The sequence below is a fragment of the Rhinopithecus roxellana genome, chromosome 22 (genome assembly GCF_007565055.1).
Source record: "Rhinopithecus roxellana isolate Shanxi Qingling chromosome 22, ASM756505v1, whole genome shotgun sequence".
NCBI lineage: Eukaryota > Metazoa > Chordata > Mammalia > Primates > Cercopithecidae > Rhinopithecus > Rhinopithecus roxellana.
This window is the reverse complement of record NC_044570.1, coordinates 2459698-2475480: the sequence shown is the minus strand read 5'-3', so window position 1 is coordinate 2475480 and position 15783 is coordinate 2459698.

Here is a 15783-nt window from a genome sequence, read left to right as displayed (position 1 = left end):
ACTTAAGTTAGAAAAAGGTTTTGTTTGGTGAAAAGTGGGGCAATTGAAAAAGTAAAAGCAAGTATTGAAGATACATATCATTTATACATATTCTAAAAGAAATATTAATGAAAGGGGCATCATTTCGGCTTCTGTTGTTGCACAACAGAATCACTGATAATTGTAGAGATGAAAATTCCATTATAACAGCATAATTGGCTCTGCATTTTAAAATAACAATAGTTGTAGAGATTTACAGATGTTAAAATTGATTTTTAAGTTTTAGAGTCATAACCATCACTGAAAATGTGATCATTGTTGCAGATTTGAATAAAGACATGACCTCAAAAACATAAAAATATAAATTGATGGGAACTAAAGTGCAGAAATGGGACCAGAAAGGCAGCAGAAAAGTAATAGTTATAAAAGAGAATACACAGGAAAGTAGAAAGGAATTCAGCTTCATACTACACAAATTTTAATTTTTTTTTATTTATTTTATTTTATTATTATTATATTTTAAGTTCTAGGGTACATGTGCATAACGTGCAGGTTTCTTACATATGTATACTTGTCCCATGCTGGTGTGCTGCACCCATCAACTCGTCAGCACCCATCAACTCATCATTTACATCAGGTATAACTCCCAATGCAATCCATTCCCCCGACCCCCTCCCCATGTGTCCCGACCTGCAGGACAGTCTAACGGGCCCTGGAAGGGGGAGTGGGAATGGAGAAGACAAGAAAACACAAGAAATGGAGACAAGACAAACAGCCTGATCAAGTCTCGTTTATTGAGTGTAGGGTCATGCCTTACATAGGCTGGCAGGGGAAGAGGTTGGGCCAGGGTGGTGATAGGGGGCCGGGTCTTCTCAAATTACAATTGCGCATGCGCCATGGGTTTGTACTTTTCCCGGGCACGGGATCGCGCCTGCGCCCTGGGCTGCATATCTTCCTGGGCGGGAAAATGTTTGCGCGCGCCAGGAAAGGTTGGCGCGCGCGGGAAAGGTTGGCGCGCGCGGGGGCAGTTTTGGCGCGCGGGAGAAACTTAGGCGCGCGCGGGAAAAGCTTTGGGCGTGCGCGGGAAGGGTTTGTAAATAAAGAACCCGGGAATGTGCCCTCTTGTCTCCGCTTTGCGGAGATCAAGCAACAGAGGTCGGCTAATTCCGGGCCTCATGGCTCCGGACACCCATGATAGGCCCCAGTGTGTGATGTTCCCCTTCCGAGTCCAAGTGATCTCATTGTTCAGTTCCCACCTATGAGTGAGAACATACGGTGTTTGGTTTTCTTTTCTTGTGATAGTTTGCTGAGAATGATGGTTTCCAGCTGCATCCGTGTCCCTACAAAGGACACAAATTCATCCTTTTTTATGGCTGCATAGTATTCCATGGTGTATGTGTGCCACATTTTCTTAATCCAGACTGTCACTGATGGATATTTGGGTTGATTCCAAGTCTTTGCTATGGTGAATAGTGCCGCAATAAACATACGTGTGCATGTGTGTTTATAGCAGCATGATTTATAATCCTTTGGATATATACCCAGTAATGGGATGGCTGGGTCATATGGAACTTCTAGTTCTAGATCCTTGAGGAATCACCATACTGTTTTCCATAATGGTTGAATGAGTTTACAATCCCACCAACAGTGTAAAAGTGTTCCTCTTTCTCCACATCCTCTCCAGCACCTGTTGTTTCATGACTTTTTAATGATTGCCATTCTAACTGGTGTGAGATGGTATCTCATTGTGGTTTTGATTCGCATTTCTCTGATGGCCAGTGATGATGAGTATATTTTCATGTGTCTGTTGGCTGTATGAATGTCTTCTTTTGAGAAATGTCTTATCATAAGTTTGCCCGCTTTTTGATGGGGTTGTTTTTTTCTTGTAAACTTGTTTAGTTCTTTGTAGATTTTGGATATTAGCCCTTTGTCTGATGAGTAGATTGCAAAAATTTTCTCCCACTCTGTGGGTTGCCTGTTCATTCTGATGGTAGTTTCTTTTGCTGTGCAGAAGTTCTTTAGTTTAATTAGATCCCATTTGTAAATTTTGGCTTTTGTTGCTGTTGCTTTTGGTGTTTTAGACATGAAGTCCTTGCCCATGCCTATGTGCTGAATGGTATTCCCTAGGTTTTCCTGTAGGGTTTTTATGGTATTAGGTGTAACATTTAAGTCTCTAATCCATCTTGAATTAATTTTCATATAAGGAGTAAGCAAAGAATCCAGTTTCAGCTTTCTACTTATGGCTAGCCAGTTTTCCCAGCACCATTTATTAAATAGAGAATCCTTTCCCCATTTCTTGTTTTTCTCAGGTTTGTCAAAGATCAGATGGCTGTAGAGGTGTGGTATTATTCCTGAGGGCTCGGTTCTGTTCCATTGGTCTATATCTCTGTTTTGGTACCAGTACCATGCAGTTTTGGTTACCGTAGCCTTGCAGTATAGTTTGAAGTCAGGTAACGTGATGTCTCCAGCTTTGTTCTTTTAACGTATGATTATCTTGGCAATGTGGGCTCTTTTTTGGTTCCATATGAACTTTAAAGCAGTGTTTTTTTTTTCTTTTTTTCCCAATTCCGTGAAGAAACTCATTGGTAGCTTGATGGGAATGACATTGAATCTATAAATGACCTTGGGCAGTATGGCCATTTTCACGATATTGATTCTTCCTATCCATGATCATGGTATGTTCTTCCATTTGTTTGTGTCCTCTTTTATTTCACTGAGCGGTGGTTTGTAGTTCTCCTTGAAGAGGTCCTTTACATCCCTTGTAATTTGGATTCCTAGGTATTTTATTCCTTTGAAGCAATTGTGAATGGAAGCTCATTCATGATTTGGCTCTCTGTTTGACTGTTACTGGTGTATAAGAATGCTTGTGATTTTTGCACATTAATTCTGTATCCTGAGACTTTGCTGAAGTTGCTTATCAGCTTAAAGAGATTTCGGCCTGAGACAATGGGATTTCCTAAATAAACAATCATGTCATCTGCAGACAGGGAGAATTTGACTTCTTCTTTTCCTAATTGAATACCCTTGATTTCTTTCTCTTGCCTGATTGCCCCAGCCAGAATTTCCAACACTATGTTGAATAGGAGTGGTGAGAGAGGGCATCCCTGTCTTGTGCCAGTTTTCAAGGAGAATGCTTCCAGTTTTTGCCCATTCAGTATGATATTGGTTGTGGGTTTGTCATAAATAGCTCTTCTTATTTTGAGATAGGTTCCATCAATACCGAATTTATTGAGCGTTTTTAGCATGAAGGGCTGTTGAATTTTGTCAAAGACCTTTTCTGCATCTATTGAGATAATCATGTGGTTTTTCTCTTTGGTTCGGTTTATATGCTGGATTACGTTTATTGATTTGCGTATGTTGAACCAGACTTGCATCCCAGCGATGAAGCCCACTTGATCGTGATGGATAAGCTTTTTGATGTGCTGCTGAATCCGGTTTGCCAGTATTTTATTGAGGATTTTTGCATCGATGTGCATCAGGGATATTGGTCTAAAATTCTCTTTTTTTGTTGTGTCTCTGCCAGGCTTTGGTATCAGGATGATGTTGGCCTCATAAAATGAGTTAGGGAGGATTCCCTCTTTTTCTATTGATTGGAATAGTTTCAGAAGGAATGGTACCAGCTCCTCCTTGTACCTCTGGTAGAATTCAGCTGTGAATCCATCTGGTCCTGGACTTTTTTTGGTGGGTAGGCTATTAATTATTGCCTCAACTTCAGAGCCCGCTATTGGTCTATTCAGGGATTCAGCTTGTTCTTTGTTTAGTCTTGGGAGAGTGTAAGTGTCCAGGAAATTATCTATTTCTTCTAGATTTTCTAGTTGATTTGCATAGAGGTGTTTATAATATTCTCTGATGGTAGTTTGCATTTCTGTGGGGTCAGTGGTGATATCCCCTTTACGATTTTTTATTGTATCTATTTGATTCTTCTCTCTTTTCTTCTTTATTAGTCTTGCTAGCGGCCTATCAATTTTGTTGATCTTTTCAAAAAACCAACTCCTGGATTCATTGTTTTTTTGGAGGGTTTTTTTGTATCTCTATCTCCTTCAGTTCTGCTCTGATCTTAGTTATTTCTTGCCTTCTGCTAGCTTTTGAATGTGTTTGCTCTTGCCTCTCTAGTTCTTTTAATTGTGAAGTTAGAGTGTCAATTTTATATCTTTCCAGCTTTTCCTTGTGGGCATTTAGTGCTATAAATTTCCCTTTACACACTGTTTTAAATGTGTCCAAGAGATTCTCGTATGTTGTATCTTTGTTCTCATTGGTTTCGAAGAACACCTTTATTTCTGCTTTATTCTCATTATGTACCTAGTTGTCATTCAGGAGCAGGTTATTCAGTTTCCATGTAGTTGAGCGGTTTTGATTGAGTTTTTTAATCCTGAGTTCTAGTTTGATTGCACTGTGGTCTGATAGACGGTTTGTTATAATTTCTGTTCTTGTACATTTGCTGAGGAGTGCTTTACTTCCAATTATGTGGTCAATTTTGGGATAAGTCTGATGTGGTGCTGAGAAGAATGCATATTCTGTTGATGTGGGGTGGAGAGTTCTGTAGATGTCTATTAGGTCTGCTTGCTGAAGAGATGAATTCAATTTCTGGATATCCTTGTTAACTTTCTGTCTCGTTGATCTGTCTAATGTTGACAGTGGGGTTTTGAAGTCTCCCATTATTATTGTATGGGAGTCTAAGTCTCTTTGTAAGTCTCTAAGGACTTACTTTATGAATCTGGGTGTTCCTGTATTGGGTGCACATATATTTAGGATAGTTAGCTCTTCCTGTTGAATTGATCCCTTTACCATTATGTAATGGCCTTCTGTGTCTCTTTTGATCTTTGATGGTTTAAAGTCTGTTTTATCAGAGACAAGGATTGCAACCCCTGCTTTTTTTTGTTCTCCATTTGCTTGGTAGATCTTCCTCCATCCCTTTATTTTGAGCCTATGTATGTCTCTGCAGGTGAGATGGGTCTCCTGAATACAGCAGACTGATGTGTTTTGACTCTTTAGCCAATTTGCCAGTTGTGTCTTTTAATTGGACCATTTAATGCATTCACATTTAGGGTTTATATTGTTGTGTGTGAACTTGATCCTGCCATTATTATATTAACTGGTTATTTTGCTCTTTAGATGATTCAGATTCTTCCTAGCCTCTATGGTCTTTACATTTTGGCATGTTTTTGCAATGGCTGGTACCAGTCGTTCCTTTCCATGTTTAGTGCTTCCTTCCAGGTCTCTTGTAAGATGGGCCTGGTGCTGACAAAATCTCTAAGCATTTGCTTATCTGTAAAGGATTTTATTTCTCCTTCACTTATGAAACTTAGTTTGGTTGGATATGAAATTCTGGGTCAAAAATTCTTTTCTTCAAGAATGTTGAATATTAGTCCCCACTCTCTTCTGGTTTGTAGAGTTTCTGCTGAGAGATCTGCTGCTAGTCTGATGGGCTTCCCTTTGTGGGTAACCCGATCTTTTTCTCTGGCTGCCCTTAAGATTTTTTCCTTCATTTCAACTTCGGTGAATCTGGCAATTAAGTATCTTGGAGTTGCTCTTCTCGAGGAGTATCTTTGTGGCGTTCTCTGTATTTCCTGAATTTGAATATTGGCCTGCCCTACTAGGTTGAAGAAGTTCTCCTGGATGATATCCTGAAGAGTGTTTTCCAACTTGTTTCCATTTTCCCCCTCACTTTCAGGCCCCCCAATCAGATGTAGATTTGGTCTTTTTACATAATCCCATACTTCTTGCAGGAGTTGCTCATTTCTTTTTCTTCTTTTTTCTTTTGGTTTCTCTTCTCCCTTCATTTCATTCATTTGATCCTCAATCGCTGATACTCTTTCTTCCAGTTGATTGAGTCGGTTACTGAAGTTTGTGCATTTGTCATGTATTTCTTGTGTCATGGTTTTCATCTCTGTCATTTCATTTATGGCCTTCCCTGCATTAATTATTCTAGTTATCAATTCTTCCACTCTTTTTTCAATATTTTTAGTTTCTTTGCACTGGGTACGTAATTCCTCCTTTAGCTCTGAGAAGTTTGATGGACTGAAGACTTCTTCTCTCATCTCCTCAAAGTCATTCTCTGACCAGCTTTGATCTGTTGCTGGTGATGACCTCTGTTCCTTTGGAGGGGGAGATGTGCTTTTATTTTTTGAATTTCCGGTTATTCTGCCCTGCTTTTTCCCCATCTTTGTGGTTTTATCTGCCTCTGGTCTTTGATGATGGGGTTTTGGTGTGGGTGTCCTTCCTGTTTGTTAGCTTTCCTTCTAACAGTCAGGACCCTCAGCTGGAAGGTTGGAGATTGTTTGAGGTCCACTCCAGACACTGTTTGCCTGGGTGTCAGCAGCAGAGTCTGCAGAATATAGAATATGGCTGAACAGCGAATGTACCTGTCTGATTCTGGCTTTGGAAGCTTCCTCTCAGGGGTGTACTCCACCGTGTGAGGTGTGGGGTGTCAGTCTGCCCCTAGTGGGGGATGTCTCCCAGTTAGACTACTCAGGGATCAGGGACCCACTTGAGCAGGCAGTCTGTCTGTTCTCAGATCTCAGCCTCCGTGTTGGGAGATCCACTGCTCTCTTCAAAGCTGTCAGACAGAGTCGTTTGCATCTGCAGAGGTTTCTGCTGCTTTGTTGTTTTTGTTGTTGTTGCTTAGCTGTGCCCTGTCCCCAGAGGTGAAGTCTACAGAGACAGGTAGACCTCTTTGAGCTGCTGTGAACTCCACCCAGTTCCACTTTCCCAGCGGCTTTGTTTACCTAGTTAAGCCTCAGCAACAGTGGGCGCCCCTCCCCTAGCCTCGCTGCTGTCTTGCCTATTAGATCGTAGACTACTGTGCTAGCAATGAGGGAGGCTCCGTGGGTGTGGGACCCTCCAGGCCAGGTTTGGGATAAAATCTCCTGGTGTGCCCATTTGCTAAGACCCTTAGTAAAGCACAGTATTGGGGTGGGAGTTACCCGATTTTCCAGGGGTTGTGTGTCTCAATTCCCCTGGCTAGGAAGAGATTCCCTTCCCCCTTGCTCTTCCCAGGTCAGGAGATGCCTCGCCCTGCTTCAGCTCTCGCTGGTCGGGCTGCAGCAGCTTACCAGCACGGATTGTCTGGCACTCCCTAGTGAGATGTAACCAGTACCTCAGTTGAAAATGCAGAAATCTCCTGTCTTCTGTGTCGCTCACACTGGGAGCTGGAGACTGGAGCTGTTCCTATTAGGCTATCTTGCTTTGCCCCCTACACAATTTAATTCATTGATGAATAATATACATAAATGCATAACCTAGGCAAAATGACTTCTAAGGAAAATAAAAATCACTCAACTATCAACAGAAAGTACATGAAGTGTTATTATCACAGAATATATCAATGAGATTCTGAAACATGCTCAGCTGTAAATGTTTGTTCCCATAAATTTTATGTAATATAGCCTTTCAGTGGTAACAAAGCTGTTTAGAATGTTTACAAAAAAGGAAAACTTTTAAAGCATTAATCTTCCTATTTGATAGAACTGAAGGCCAACACCTATAGATTAAATATATTTATGATGAATCGACACAAGATTATTATATCCATAATAAGCAGATGTGAACTCAGAATGTAAATAGTATGTTTTCCCTGACCTAGTTGGATGAATTTCAATAATACAATAATATTTTCATGTCAGAAATGGACATGTGTGTGCTTGTGTATTTGTCAATGTGAGTGCAAATTATATATATATATTTTTTGCTGGCTACTGAAATTCAACAGGAGAGGAAAAGCAGGGGTGGGTCTAGGATATAGGTGAAATGATGACTTAGATGATGGCAAGAAAATCTAATTTGCATAGGGGATGAGTCAATATAAGCAGAACTTAACAGAAAAGGAGAAATGAAGAGTTTTATTAAGCCAGCTGGAGCATGGATGAGGGATAAAGGAACTGATAGTTTGAGGTGTGAACACAAAGGGGATGTGAGTCACATTTGCATGAAGCTATGTGTGCTTCATTCAAAGGTGGAGCTCATTGAGCAGAATCTAGGATGAAGGATGGCAAATCTAAAGGCCATTGCCTTTGTTCTGCCTCCTATGGCTACATCACACATCTATATGGAAGGTATCCATGAGAAGAGTGTAATGTTTCAATAAACGCGTGACACTCCTGTCACTCATAGAATAGAGCAGTGCTTATGAGGGTCTGGAGGATGGAGTGGCATTAGGGAGGTGCTAGGCAAAGGATATAAAATTTCAGTTAGATAGGAGGAATAAATTCAAGAGATTTATTGTGCCAGCATGGCGACTATAGTTAATAACAATGTATCTTATACTTAAAAATTGGTGAGTATGGATTTTAAAGTTTCTTGCTCCAAAAAAAAAAAAATAAAAAAAAAAAAAACAGATTATGTGAGGTGACAGATACATCACTTGGCTTGATTTAGCCTTTCCATAACATACACAAATATCACAACATTGTGTTGCACAGGATAAATATATTCAATTTTTACTTGCATATTGGAAAATTAATTAACTATAAAATAGCCTCCTGACTACACTGTCTTGGCATTGTGTCTCACTGATAGGTTCACTTGGACATCTACGATTTGCAGTCTTCCAACTATGTATATGTGTGTCTGTGGTTATCTTTTCCCCATGGTTCTGAGTCACAAATATGAGTAAAGCAAAATGAAATCTCTTTTTAGAATGCTACACCAGAGCTTGATACCAACTTTTTAAAATTATTATATTGGAAGATGTGGTTCTATAGAAATGGCAAGGTTTCTCTTCATAGGAGATTGCAGAATGAGAAGAAATATAGGTTTGTCTTTTTGGTTTCAAGACTTGTTAATGAAAGTTAGGTACAGGTGACAGATGAATAGAATTGGTATTTTTATTTTAATTAAATAACTTCAGAGTTTTTCCTTAGTTTCATTAAACCAAGTCCCTGAAGATACAGAGTTTTGTCCTTATTTCATTAAGACATTGTTTTGATTTATTGCATTCTTGGGGGATACGTAGAGTAATTATAGTAGATTGACACTGGAGATTATGGTGCTTAAATTTACTCCTCACAATAACGAGAGATGAGGGTTTCTTAAAGGGCTCCTATTCATAAATGTTGCTCTACGATTTTCATTTCTTAGGACTAGTACTGTGCTTAATACAAAACCAGTGCCTCTTGTGTGTGTTCACATCAGGTACTTTTTTTTTTCTACAGAAGCTAGTTGTTGGTTGTTTTATTTATTTGACTCTTAATATTCTTACATGTTACTGCTATTCTGTGACCCTGGCCTTTGGTTTCAGTTCTATTCGTATGATACCGAATCATTTAAGATCATGTTATTCTGTAAATAATTTAGTCACAGTCAAGTGGCCATACAGGTATTATAAAATATAACTGAGACTTTATAACTTAATGTGGCCACTCTGTTACATGCTTTTCTAGGAATTATAGATTCTCATTTGTATTGAAGTTTACTATATGTATATATATTCTAGAAATATATATAGTCTAGAAATGTATATACACACAGACACATAGTATATCTATGCAATGAACATCTAACATCTATAACTACTACAGTACATATGTTTATATATTTAAATATATATAAATATATATAAGTAAATGCATATTCATATATAAATATATAACTTTATATGTGTTAATCTATAAACATATGCATATGAATATATGTTTATATATGTATATAAATGTAAACATATAGTGCATAAATATACATGTACATATAAACATATACTCTATATGCATATGTACATTTATTTATAAATAAACAAACATATGCATGAGTATCTATTACATATAAATATAAACATAGATATGTATATATAACTATATACAAATATAAATGCGTAATAAACATAAATATATATTATATAAATATAATATAGAATTTAAACATATTGATATGTATATGTGTAGATATGTTTATTACATATACACTAGATTACATATATATTCTGGGATAATGTTCATAGAAGCTGAGTTATAGACATAACCTATATATAGGCTTAAATATTCATATAACTGTAGGTTATTTATGTTTTATATATAGATTGTGTATATATTTATATAGAGATAACTTTAGTGCAAATGAAAATCTATACAACCTAGAAAACAATGTAACAGAGTGATTATCTCAATTATAAATATATTTACTTATATACTATAATATTACATGTAATAAACATGTCTATGTATATACATATTATTATATGTCTATATATGTACATATATAAGCATAAGTATAAATAAGAATTATGCCAATCAAATTATGAACTAATCGTCGAATATTTCGGTTTATAAATAAGTAATGTGTAGTGAAAATAGAGAGCTCTTCTTAGTGATGTGTAAATAATACTTATCCTTGAAGAAAATAACATTACAGATCTTTTAATTTCAAGATCCAAGAAGATACCAGCATCATGCTTCCTGTACAGCCTATGAAATTGTGGGCTAATTAAAACTTTTCCTTTATAAAATATCCAGTCTTAGGTATTTATTTATAGCAGTATGAAGAAAAAAGATAATACAGTACCCATAGCAAATTAATCCACCCACCATACCCAAGAAGTCTTCAATTTGTGTTGAATCTTTCCTCACATTTCTTCCTCTCTTGACTATCCCAACTCAATCAAAATCATCACACTGGTTTTCTTTCTGTTTTATCAATGTACATATTGTAAATATTTGGGTTTTACATCATGATGTTAGGAGACATATATATACATATCTATCTGTCTATCTATCTATCTATCTATCTATCTATCTATCTATCTATCTATGATAGAAAATGGAAAGATGGAAATCAAAGAATACAAAATAACAGGGCCAAGTGTGGTGGCTCATGCCTGTAATCCCAGCACTTTGGTAGGCTAAGGCTGGTGGATCACTTGAGGACAGGAGTTCAAGAGCAGTCTTGCCAACATAACAAAACCACATCTCTATTAAAAATTCAAAATTTAGCCAGGCATGGTGGTATGTGCCTATAGTCCCAGATCTGCAGGAGGCTGATGCAGGAGAATCTCTTGAACCTGGGCCGCAGAGGTTGCAGTAAACTGAGATTATGCCACTGTACTCCAGTCTGGGCAACAGAGCAAGACTCCATTTCAAAAATAAAAAAAGCAGACATATAGGATGAACAACTTGAGAGGTCTAATACACCCCATGAGAATGAAAAGTAATAATATGGTATCATATTACAGATGTTTGTTAAATCAGTAGATTGTTGCTGTAGTTACAAAAAGTAACTGTGTGACATTAGGTTGTTAATCAGTTTCCCTAAAGTAACTGATATGATTTGGCTACTTCCCCCACCTAAATCTCATCTTCAATTCCCATGTGTTGTAGAGCTGTAGAAGGGACCTAGTGGGACATAACTAAATAATGGGAGCAAGTTTTTCTTGTGCTGTTCTCATGATAGTGAATAAGTATTATGACATCTGACGTTTTCAAAAGAGAATTACCCTGCACAAGCTTTCTGTCTCTCTTTGCCTGCTGGCATTCATATAAGACATGACTTTCTCTTCCTTGCCTTCTGCCATAATTGTGAGTCTTCTCCAGCCATTGTGGAACTGTAAGTCCAGTTAAACTTCTTTCTTTTGTAAAATTGCCCAGTCTTAGCTATGTCTTTATCAGCAGTGTGAAAATGGACTAATACTTTAACCATTGTATTATCTATATGAATCCCATAGTATAATTTAATAAACCACCCAATTTGTCTACCTTCACTCCCACTATCATGTTTCCATTATGAAATTCAGGCCATATATTCTCCACAAGTAATTTTCCTGAAGCATTACTCTCTGTCTCCACATTCTTCACTAATTAAAGTAAAAATTTGGTAACTTGCCTTTTAAACTTAGTTAAGTGCCCTCTCCCTTCTATCTTAGGGGCCTTCATTATTTTAATCTTTTCCCCTTTTCTTTGGAATTTCTTATGGAAAAATTAATTTTTAAAAATATTATCCAACTCATGGAAACATGGGAAAAAACATATGTTAATTATTTTATCCAATTTACAAATTAATAGAAGAATGTTAAACATGGTTAAAACCAGTTCTGAGGCCATTTGAGAAAGAAGTGTTTATATATTCCATTGGGAAAAAAATTCCCTAATGAAGAAATTTTGAATAAAATTATTAGTTTAGACACAACACTATTATAGGAGATAAGTAATAACCATGGCTTGTTATAAGGTAACGTGATGTTGTTTTTTTGTTTGCTCATATGATTTTGTTTGTTCTCTTAGTGGAAGAGAAGTCCCATGATAGCAAATGTTTTTAAGGCCTATTTGGAATGGTAAATTCTGTCTCAGCTTGACTGTGCCACACAGTGAACAATTTTTTTTTGCTAAAAATTATTCTGCACACGTTTGTGAGAGTGTTTCTGGATAAGACTAACATTTGAGTCATAAACTAGTTTAAAAAGATGGTCCTCTCCATTGCGAGTGGAAATAACCTAATCAGTTAAAAACATGAATAGAACAAAAGGTTTACCCTCTCCTAAATGACAGAAAATCTGTTCTGCCTGATTACCTTCAAACTGGGACATTCATTTCCTATTGCTCTGGGCCTGGAAATCACACCATCTGCTCTCCTGGGTGTTAGCCTTCAAAATCTAACTCAGCTCCACGTCTTCTGGGTCTCAGGCCTTCAGACTCAGACTGGAACTCACACCATCAGTTCTCCTGGGTCTCAGATCTTCAGACTCAGTCTAGAATTTCCATTGCCAGCTCTCCTAAATCCAAAGGAAATTGATTATGAAGTCAGTTTGCAAATAAAGACATCCATGTCCTCTGATATCTTGAGAAGTCTTAGCTAAGATACACTGTAACTATCGACTCAGTCATATATAACTCATGTTGGTACCAATGGTGAAAATATGTGTATTAGGGTTCAGACTGCCTCTTCATGTGGGTCCCTGACCCACCTGTGTCCTGACTGGGAGGCACTTCCCAGTAGGCACCAAGAGACACCTAACAGGAGAGCTCTGGCTGGCATCTGGCGGGTATCCCACTGTGACAAAGCTTCAGGAAGAAAGAAGAGGCAGGAATCGATGCTGTTCTGCAGCCTCTGCTGGTGATACAAGCAAACAGTGTTGGGAATGGACCTCCAGAAAACTCTAGCTGTCCTGCAGCAGAGGGGCCTGTTAGAAGGAAAACTAACAAACAGAAAAGAAAAGCGTATCTAGTCAGAGACCACATCCAAAGGTCACAAATATCAAAGACCAAAGGTAGACAAATCCACAAAGAAGGGGAGAAACCAGCACAAAAAGGCTGAAAATTCCAAAAACCAGAAGGCCTCTTCTCCTCCAAAGGAACACAACTCTTGTCCAGCAAGGGAATAAAACTGGATGAGGAATAAGTTTGATGAATTCACACAAGTAGGCTTCAGAATGTGGGTAATAAAAAACAACTCTGAGCTAAAGGAGCATGATCTAACCCAATGCAAGGAAGGTAAGAGCCATGAAGAAAGGTCAGAGCAATTTCTAATTAGTTTAGAGAATATACAGTTTAGAGAAGAACAGAAACAACCTAATGGAGCTGAAAAACACAGCAAGAAAACTTTGTAAAACATAAACAAGTATCAATAGCCAAATCAATCAAGCAGAAGAAAGGATATCAAAGATTGGAGATCAACTTAAAGAAAAAAAAAGCAGGAAGACAAAGTTAGAGAAAAAAGAATAAAAAGGAACAAACAAAACCTGTAAAAATATGGGAACATGTGAAAAGACCAAATCTACGTTTCATTTGGCTACCTGAAAGTGACAGGGAGAGTGGAACTAAGTTGGAAAACATTCTTCAGGATATTATCCAGGAGAATTCCCCCAACCTGGGAAGGCAGGACAACATTCAAATTCAGGAAACAGAGATATTCCTGGATACAAGCAATGCCAAGACCCATAATCATCAGATTCACCAATGTTAAATGAAGGAAAAAATGTTAAGAAAAGCCAGAAGAAAGGTTGGGTTACCCACAAGGAGAAGCCCATCGGACTAACAGTGGATCTCTCTGCAGAAACCCTGCAAGCCAGAAGAGAGTGGGGGCAAATAGTCAGCATTTGTAAAGAAAAGAATTTTCAACTCAGAATTTCATATCCAGCTAATCTAAGTTTCATAAGCGAAGAGGAAATAAAATCTTTTACAGACAAGCAAATGCTGAGAGATTTTGTCACCATCAGGCCTGTCTTACAACTGTTCCTGAAGGAAACAATAAACAGGGAAAGGAACAGCTGGTCCCAGCCACAAAAATATGCCAAATTGTAAAGACAATCAACACTATGAAGAAATCGCAACAACTAATGGGCAAAATAACTAGCTAGTATCATAATGACATGATGAAAATCACACATAACAATATTAACTCTAAATGTAAATGAGCTAAATGTACAAGTTAAAAGACAGACTGGCAAATTGGATAAAAAGTCAAGACTTGGTCAGGTGCGGTTGTTCATGCCTGTAATCCCAGCACTTTGGGAGGCCGAGACAGGCAGATCACGAGGTCAGGGGATCGAGACCATCCTGGCTAACACAGTGAAACCCCATCTCTACTAAAAAAAAAAAAAAAAAAAAAAAAAAAAAGACTAGCGGGGTGTGGTGGCAGGCGCCTGTAGTCTCAGCTACTCGGGAGGCTGAGGCAGGAGAATGGCGTGAACCTGGGAGGTAGAGCTTGCAGTAAGCTGAGATTGCGCCACTGCACTCCAGCCTGGGCGACAGAACGAGACTCTGTCTCAAACAACAAAAAAAAGTCAAGACTTACTGGTGTAGTGTACTCAGGAGACCCATTTCACATACAAAGACACATATAGGCTCAAAATAAAGGGATAGAGAAATATTCAACAAGAACATGGAAAGCAAAAAAAAAAAAAAAAAAAAGCAAAAGTTGCAATCATAATCTCTAGTAAAACGGACTTTAAATCAACAAAGATCAAAAGAGACAAAAAAGGGCATTACATAATAGCAAACGGGTCAGCTCAATGCAAGAAGAGCTAACTATCCTACATATATATACACTCAGTACAGGAGCACCCAGATTCATAAAGCAAGCTCTTAGAGAAATATGAAGAGACATAGACTCCCATACAATAATAGTGGGAGACTTTAACACCTCATTGTCAATATTAGACAGATCAATGAGACAGAAAATTAACAAGCATATTCAGGACTTGAACTCAGCTCTCGACCAAGTGGACCTAACAGATATCTACAGAACTCTCCACCCCAAACCAACAGAATATACATTCTTCTCGACATCTCATTGCACTTATTCTAAAATTGACTGTGGAACCATATTCAACTCAGAAATATGGGAAAAAATACATGTGAATTATCTTATCCGATTTACAAATTAATAGAATATTTAACATGGTTAAAACCAGTTCTGAGGTCATTTGAGAAAGAGGTGTTTATTCCATTGGAAAATAAATTCCCTAATGAAGGAATTTTGAATAAAATTATTAGGTTAGATACAACACTATTGTAGGAGATAAGTAATAACCATGGCTTGTTATAAGCTAACTTGTGATGTTGTTTTTTCTTTGTTCATTTGATTCTGTTTGTTTCCTTAATGGAGGAAAAGTCCCATGACAGAAAATGTTGTTAAAGCCTATTTGGAATGGTAAATTCTGTCTCACTTTGACTGCACCATATGGTGAACAATTTTTTTGCTAAAAATTATTCTGCACATGTTTGTGAGAGTGTTTCTGGAAACATTCTCACAAAATTGACCACGTAATTGGAAGTAAAACACTCCTCAGCAAATGCAAAAGAATGGAAATCATAGCAAACAGTCTCTCAGACTACAGTGCAACCAAATTAGAACTCCGGATTAAGAAACTCTCTCAAACCACAC